The sequence below is a fragment of the Clinocottus analis genome, unplaced genomic scaffold, assembly GCF_023055335.1.
Source record: "Clinocottus analis isolate CAN_PGR_092001 unplaced genomic scaffold, fCliAna1.0.p SCAF_17, whole genome shotgun sequence".
Lineage (NCBI taxonomy): Eukaryota > Metazoa > Chordata > Actinopteri > Perciformes > Cottidae > Clinocottus > Clinocottus analis.
Window position 1 is genome coordinate 3,625,641 of NW_027175898.1, and position 6,906 is coordinate 3,632,546.

Below are 6,906 nucleotides of genomic sequence, written 5' to 3' on the forward strand. Positions count from 1 at the left end.
GCTAATGAGACTGTCAGCGGCTGCAACTGCCTCCAAGGTGATTTCTGTAAGTGAAGGAGTGAAGGAAGTGAAGGAGGTGCCCTTCTGTGGATTTACTGCATCTGCTATCAGCAAGATCAGAAAAGAAGCGGAAATTTCCACATTGAGGTCATTTGATTTTCAAAACATTGACGGAGGCGCTCTAAAACTTTTATCAGGGAAACTTTGAGATCGAAACTTATAATGACACAATCCTTATTTCTGGAATGCCGTGCAGGAGTCACACACTTATGGAAAAAAAGAGATGGAAATTAGAGACTTCTAAGCAAAAGAAAACCATAACGGTGGTTAGCTTAGCTTAGCACAAAGACTGGAAACAGCTAGCCTTGCTCTTCTGAAATTCACCAGAATTCACCACCTTTAAAAAGGTCACTAACACGTTCGAGCTTGTTTGTTTAATCCGTACAAAATCCAAATTGTAAAGACAACAAGCAGCTTTACTGAGGTTGTGTGTCAGAACCAGAAGATACTCTGAGAAGCTTCAGGAGGAGAAGCATACAACCCCTCGCAAATCGAAGCATCGTCTTCTCATTTTAACTCCCCGGTAGAAAAACACAAGTACTTTTTCCTAAAATGTTGAATTATTCCTTTAAATTGGAAGGGAACAGCTACATATCTGTAACTACACAGCCGTGCACACACAAACAAACACAGACGTCCAAACAGAAGATGATTGCCCCCCCACTGATGTGAAGATGATTGGTGAAATGGAGGGAAGATGGATTTGATCAAGATTGAACTTGTAGTTCCCCTTAGGATGAGCTCAGAAGGTCTGCATGGAAACATGTGATACTCTATCTTTTTATTGGCCTCATTACTATTTATTTATTACACGCTATTCCTTCCCACTCATCTACGACATCACATGTGTCTCCCACCAGAGGTGGCCGTCCTCCATTTTGGGGCTTATCTTAATTAGAAACCGCTGTATGGGAGATTGTGATGTGAGCAAAATAGCGGCGAGGGAGGGGAGGGAGGGATGGAAAGAGAAAAGAGACAGACACTGGGATGACAACATAATAAATCAAAATATGAGAATATCCTTTAAAACCAGACAGGCAGCAAATCACTCAAACTCCACTTCTCTCCGTTCTCAATCGCTCTGTTCTGCAGCGGCGCAGCTGCGTCCTGGACAGCATACCACATTTCATAAGTGGAAGCCGGTAGTGTACGTGTGTACAGGACAAGGTGAAAGGTCATCCAGTCACTAAAGGTCACTGAGGTGTCCCCGTTTCGCGATACGATGGGGGCGCCTTCCCCTCGATGTCAGCACCACATCGAGGGGAAGGGCGTCGGCCAGAGACGCCACGACGGGTTCAGAGGCCGTGTGGTTCAGGCTGCCGCCGGTCGTACAGCCAGACTCTTGATGACATCACACACCAGCATTCATTTCATAACTGAGACAAAAACTTAAACCTAAATATCTTTAAAAAACCTTAAACATGCTTAAACTTGGACGCCAACATTGGGGTCAGCTAACGTTAACATTATCAAAGGCTGTGAATGGGGAGTACAGTGGAGTGGATATTGTTTGCGGGCAACACAAGTGACATCTTTCACATATATTATAAAGGTCAATAGAGAGAAATCAAAAATACAACTAAACACAAGGTTTTAGCTGCTCCAATTAAGAAAGTGAATCAGATTTGAACCTGAAGGAGCCTGCAGGAATGACAACTGAATTAAGAGTGACTGGTACAAATAAGTCAATAATGTTTCAGATGAATGACAACAACACTGAGGACATTGCAACTGAGCACATCAGAGGCGGCGACAGCAGCCTCAGAAAGCTGTTGTGGGATGCCAGATAAACATTTCACTGACAAATGTCTTTGTTTGTTACTGAAATACGGCGAAACATACCCATTTTCATGAAAAGATTAAAGTTTAATCAAAGGTAGGTGAGAGTGAACGGTTATGATGTATTATATGATTCAATCAGCAGCTTCAGGGCTTCTAAACCTGTAGGAAGGAGCAATGACACCTGCTTCACCTTAAGGTGGTTCAAACCCAAAACCATATCATTTTATTAGTGTGGCTTTCACTGGTTTCAGGGCCACTGAGATTTCTCCACCCCGGGGACAATAAATTCACTTCAGAGTTTGACATGAAACCATGTGTCCATTCAGCTTTAGAGCAAACATCAGACACAAACCATTTAGTATCGCACAGCCTCAGCATGACTGTGTGTTTAATGGTGTGTGTGTGTGTGTGTGTGTGTGTTAGGTAGGGGTCTCCCCAATCTTCTGCTTTATATTACCCTCAGACATTTATGAGCTCACGCCTCGGTCCTGACTGACAGACTTGGTTGCATCAAGAAGGAAAACAGCGTTTTAAAATCGCTGTTTTGAAATCAAACTATTATTCGCGGCGTACGAGCTGCTGCTCATCTTCGCGGCCGCCGCCAACGTTCGACCGCGCTCCCTCCAATTGGACGAGAGTTTGCGAGTTCGCGGGCGAACGCCAGCCGCAGCAGCCACTTGTGTCGGCCCGCCATCTGCTTTGAATCGAGGGCAGTTGAGACAGGGCCGTGGTCAGGGAAGGCTCGGGTCTCATCTGGATCTAATCGGTGATAAGAGGAAACTGAGCCGCCCCGAAAAGCGCCTGAGGGGCCTGATGCCAGAAATGGTCAGCGAGGGGAGGGCGGAGGAGGGGACGCAGGGGTCACTTCCATAACTCTGACTGTATGATACATTAAACAGGGAATTCCTCCTAAGTCTGCATCGCAGGCATTGTTAATCAACTGTACAGTCAGCTTGTAAAACATATCTGTGCATGTGTAATATTGCCCTCCGCTCATCTCATTAACAAAGAGCTCCCTGCAGGAAAAACAATATCGCAGCTACAATGGAGTGAATTCCCCCCCCTCCTAAATTAATTTTCAGTCTGGTTTGTAAAATAGATTCACAGTTTTAATAGCTGGCTGGAATAAACGCTCTCCTCTTCCACTCAACAACAACTAATCTACAGCTTTGTGCCAACTACATTTCCTCTTTAATAGACACTTATTTGGAAAGGAAGAAATAAGCAGTGGGAGACGGGTACGGCGGCCGCCGCACGGCCTCATCAGAGGGCCGCGCCATTCATCAGCCGAAAAGGTTCATCTCCATTAGCCGGCGTTTCCCCGCTGCCTCAGCTGAGTCCATAGAGCAATGGCCCGTAGACACGGCCCATTCGCAGTCATTACCGAAGGCGGCTCACGCTGAGCCGGAGACGGAGACGGATAGGCTCCTCGTGATGGAAGTGCGCACCCGTTGCACATCCACCCACGTGTGTGTGGACGGACGGGGCGTCGGGGAAGGTCACTCCTGTTTCACAGGCTCCCACTCCGTCGGCTTGTGGCCGTCCGGGGCAGGGAGCTCCGCTGCCTCCGCTGCCTCCGCCGCCGCCGCTGCTGCTGGGAAAGAGGAAGAAAACATTCCTGACGGGTCAGAGGGCAAACGCCTCGCTTCCTGCATGACGGGGATTGGAGGAGGGTGAAGGGCAGTCGGTGGTGGTGGTGGTGGTGGTGGTGAAGGGGTCGGGGAGGGGTGGGGTATTTGGCCCAGCTGTGACCGCGTCTTTCTTTCGCTCTTCTCCGCCCATCCTGCCTTCCTCCCTCCCTCGTTTTCCGCCTGCCCGGAAAAAAGAGCCGGGCCGAGCTGAAGGGTTCGGCCATTGTGAGTATCCTCTTTCGGCCTTCCGATCTCTCGGCTGCATCAATCACTCTCTACAGGTTCTCTCCTCGGCTTGTTCTCGAGGGACTGCGCCCCCCCACACACACACACCTCGTTGGCTGCCAGGCCCTGTGAGTCCTCCGTTTCTCACAGGGCCTCCCGGTGCCGTCCAATCCCTGGTGAGCTGCTGCGGATGGAGGTGATTTACTGGTGGCCCCTGTGTTTGTTTTCTCTTCCCTCGCTGTTGGTTCTGCTAAGCACCCTGCTTAGATACTTAGCCGGCTAGGGGTGCCTTTGTATCTGTGTGTGTGTGTGTGTATATACATTTCACTGGTCTCTCACCCATGAGTGAGCCTGTGGATATATATGACTTATTTCCAATAAACCTAAGCGTTGGCATTTCCAAAACGGTCAAAGTGGGAGGCGTTAGCGTTTTATTGAAATAGCCTGTTCTAATAGAGGATCCATGCAGCGTGACTGATTTGATTTTGGTGACAAAGCTGGCTCGCTAACTGCAACGGCACACCCGAGGCTGCGCCCGAGTGTCAGCCACAGAGCGCCAGTGGTCTATTAGAAGTGCTAATGTCATCGTTTGACACACGCCGCCGGAGCAGGTGGCGAGGGCGTGGCCTCCATCGATAGGGGGGCGTACACACTTACACACGCGCGCGCACACAGACACGGACACGGACATTGGCATGAACGTAAGCGCTCTATCTATCACACAGCGATAAACAACGCCAGCGCTGTCATTACCCAGTGTTCACCTAATTGGCCCGCGTAGCCGGAGGAGAGGGGCTGTGAGGTCACGCTGCCTCTCGCTCTCTTTCTCTCTGGACGCCCATTACTCGCCCGGCGCCGTGTCGGCGTGGCATGGGAAAGTTGTGGATACACTTGTCACCGAGACAGCCTAATTAGAAGCAGCCGTTGAGCGCGTGACCCTCGCCGCCACCTGAGAGGCAGAGCTCAGGCCCACCTGTCACTGTGGACGCCTCATGGAGAACGAACCGCCCCGACGAGGATCTGCCGGCTCTCGTTCTGCTTCCTGGGCGTTGAGTGCTGTTGAAATCCGATTAAAGGATTCGTACTGACGCAGCACGATGATGATATTTGGTCATCACTGACTTCATGTCATTATCCTAACGTAACATAAGTGTTGCCTTTTCCTGGTTTCAAAGGCTGCAGAAAAGCTGTTCTGATATTTGTTTTTCAACACTGTATATCCACAACATAAACGTGCCAGCCTGCACTGTTGTTGCATGCTGATATCGAGGCATTTGGTGAAAAACCTGGACATTTGAGCAAAGAAACACAAATAAACCGTCAAAAGGATCTGTCAATAACAAATTAACCAACATTAAAGCTAGTCACTTAAAGTATGCAGTGTCAGAAGGTGGGAATATGAACGAAACTTGATGTGAAAGCAGAGCTCCCGCTCGCCTCGCGGCCGGCTCCCGCTCGCCTCGCGGCCGGCTCCCGCTCGCCTCGCGGCCGGCTCCCGCTCGCGGCCGGCTCCCGCTCGCCTCGCGTCCGGCTCCCGCTCGCCTCGCGGCCGGTCAAACCAGCTCCCGAGGACGGCCACTTCCTGACGCATGACTTACTTCTAAAGCAGCGCTTTGAAATAATGCCAAACATGAGAAACTTTCCCCTTCGCTCGGCGGAGCGCACTCGACACGGAGGCGCTGATGCGTGTGGCGTTAAACTCGTCTGTGGATGAGACACAGGAAGTAAGGGCCGGGGCCCGGCACCCGGTCAGCTTTGTGTAAACGCCGCAGCGTGCGCTTACACGCCGGCAGTCGAACATACAGTCCAGTGACGAGAAGGAAGGAAACACACTTATTACGCCGATGCGAAGCATTCACGTCTGAACTGCATTAGCATAAACGCGGCCTCCCGTGAGACTCGCGGTATAATTGTTTGTCACTCTTCCTCATCCATTCATCACTCATTTAACAAGTCACATTCACAGTGGGTAAAAAAAACTTCATGGGGACATTCAAGGTCTCACCTCCTCCACAGTCCTTTGCTCCGCATCATCACTCGTCGCTTCTGAAGGGAGGAAGCGCAGGAGGTTAGTTTGTGTTTCACCCACGAACAGAGTGCTCGTACTGAAGTCATCGCAGAGGTCAAAAGGTCAACGGCGCCACACAGAGAAAGACAGAGAGGTACACATGGGCAAAGACGACGAGGTCGCTTTGCTCTGCCCCTCTGGTGTTGCTGCTCTCGCTCGCTCTTTTTTTTTGTTGCCTTTTCACGCCCGTCTGCTCCACAGATGCTGCTCCGCTTGATGTGATGGGACTTTTATTAAAGTCCAGCCTTCAGGACCAGTTGATGGAGGGAACGACAGGAATGGAAGGGGTTTCGGGGGGCGTAGTGGGTGGGGGGGGTTAGGAGGAGGCATGGAGTAGAGAAGGAAGGTGGTCAAACTGCTAATCTTTTCTTCTGCTTCATGAGGGACGAGAAGGAAGAGGAAGGGATGACGAAGGAAAAAAAGGAGCAGCACTGGTTCAGATATAACCCTTGCACTGAAGAGGAAAAAAAAGATAAAGGCTTTAGGATAATTAGTATGATTATTAGATTGAAATGTGTGGACGAGGGGGGAAAAAAAAGACATCCAATTCTTAAACATGAAGAGCTGTGGGCTGAAGCTGGAGGTGCGTTTAATCTGCCCTTGCGTTATTGATGAGTCTGTCAAGGCCACTCTTCATCAGGCTATGGGAGGCAAGAAAAGGGGGGGGAGGAGTAAAGGATGGAGGGGTGAGGCGAGGCGACGGGTTCGACTGCAGGTCTGTCGAGCCGTAGAGCGGCCAACCTCCCCCAAACGGGACGGAGGAGTGGAAGCGAGACGGAGAGCCAGACGAAGAAGACGGAGGGAGAGGAGAGGAAGAGCGAGATTAAAATGAGGAAATAACAATCGCGTTGAGGGATTTGAAAATGTCGGAGATAAAAATCTGATGTGGCAGAGCATCGGAAACATGTAATACTTCATGGCTTTCTTTTAATACATGTCATTTCTTTTTATGCGCAAAAATCATTTCGACGCACCCCAACAAGCTGAATAACTCTGATTTTTTTTTTGTTTTTTTTTGTTGGGCTGTCTGGAGGTTTACGTTGAAGCCAACATGGGAGTGTGTGACTCCACTGGCGCTCGCCACAGACAACTGACTCATCCCGTCAGCCAGTTGGCTCATCCTGGATGACCGAGAGGAGG